The sequence below is a fragment of the Cricetulus griseus genome, unplaced genomic scaffold, assembly GCF_003668045.3.
Source record: "Cricetulus griseus strain 17A/GY unplaced genomic scaffold, alternate assembly CriGri-PICRH-1.0 unplaced_scaffold_431, whole genome shotgun sequence".
Taxonomy (NCBI): Eukaryota; Metazoa; Chordata; class Mammalia; order Rodentia; family Cricetidae; genus Cricetulus; species Cricetulus griseus.
Genome location: NW_023277177.1, coordinates 8,543 through 10,357, shown reverse-complemented (window position 1 = coordinate 10,357; position 1,815 = coordinate 8,543). Strand labels below are relative to the sequence as shown.

At 36.8% G+C, this 1,815-nt stretch overlaps 1 pseudogene; it reads left to right on the top strand.

Moving 5' to 3' along the window:
- The first annotated feature begins 580 nt into the window (after positions 1–580).
- LOC107977613 lies at positions 581–1,492 on the top strand (annotated as a pseudogene).
- The last annotated feature ends 323 nt before the right edge of the window (positions 1,493–1,815 follow it).

Here is a 1,815-nt window from a genome sequence, read left to right as displayed (position 1 = left end):
AATCACAGACAGCTCCAGCTGAGGCAAGATGAAGGAAACTTTGTCATGTCAAAGTACCAGAGGTATATTCTCAGTGGTATTACAAAAAATTGTCTCTTTATATCTTTTATTATTAGATGAGAGATAAATGTAGTATTAATATATTCTATTTTGCCAACATTATTTAAATTGTTTTCGTTTACACAATAAGTAGAAAATATCGATATATTCTGGAAATCTTATATTGGATTTGTTCTATAGGTTGTAAATTTTCATTGTTTCTTGTGGGCAAATGTCACAACATTGGGAATGTTTTCTTTACTGTGAAACATGATGGCTCTCCTTCCATCTGATGTGGAATCAGAGTTAATTGCTCATTCTCACAGTAACATACATGGAAAGTAACTTCTGCCAAACTTTATGATGAGGTCTTTTTTTTGTTGTTGTTGTTGTTGTTGGTGTTGGCCTTGAACACCTGAACTTTTTGAGTCCTTCTTTTAGACTTTAAGTTTCAGGATCTCAGTAGCCCCATCAATTAAAGGCTTATACCCAGATTGAAGTCTGTAAATATTTGTCACTATATATTTGACCAGAAGAATAGCAGCATCATATACTTAATGAAATTGTGCCAAATCACAGAATGGATTTCTGGAATCTGGCAATTGGCTTTATTTACTTATCACAAACTACAGCTGGAATTTTGGGAATTTTCTCCCTAATTTTCTACTATGTAATCCTTTACTGGAGAGAAAACACATTAAAGCCCACAGATTGGATTCTCATTCACATATTGTCAGCCAATGCCTTGATCATTCTCTCTACAGGAGTGACCCAACCAATGGCGGTTTGGGGACTGAAGCATTTCTTGAATGACTTTGGATGTAAACTACTGTTGTACTTTCAAGGACTTGGTAGGAGTGTGTCTATTGGTACCACCTGCCTCTTGAGTGTCTTCCAGGCTTTGACCATTAGTCCCAGTAAATCATGTTGGAAACGTCATAAAGTCAAAGTTGAGAAGATCACTGGCTACCACATCTCCCTCATTTGGATCCTGTTAATATTGATTTTTCCATATTCTTTTGTTAATTCGGGCAGCAAAAATGTGACAAGAAAAAGAGATTTAGGTTACTACTTCATTGTAGGGTGGGAATTGGCCCTTCACTCTATGCAGCATTGGTGGTTTTCCCTGAAGTCTTCTTTTCTGTGCTCTTGGTGTGGTCTAGTGGCTCCATGATTTTTATTCTGTACAGACACAAGCAGAGGGTTCAACACATCCGCAGCACTCATGTTTCCAGTAGACAATCTCCTGAATCCAGAGTCACCCAGAACATTCTGATCCTTGTGTCTACCTTTCTGGCTTTTAACACTCTCTCCTCCATCTTAAGAGGCTACATTATTTTTTTATATAATCATAATTGGTGGCTGGTGAACACCAATCGAATAGCTTCTCTCTGTTTTCCATCATTTTTACCCTTTGTTCTCACATATCGTTACTCTATTTTATCCAAGCTTTGTTTGGTCTCTATAACAAATAAGAATAATTTAATCTCATTTTAACTATGAAAATAATATATTTTTCTCAGTATCCAGTTGTTTACTCACTAGTCACTCTCAAATTGCCAATGCAGAATGTTAAGTAGTTAGCAGGTTGTCTTTTTAAGATTAGCTGAAATGAACATGAAAGCTTTGTCAGCTGGTTGATTCAGCAGTCTACATGAGCCAATCCCATCTTGTGATGCCTATAGAACTATTCAACATGAAGCTGTGAGAGTCTTTACTCTGCCCACCTGATGTGCAAAGGATCCAGCAAAATGCTGTCGATAAAACTGCCATTCT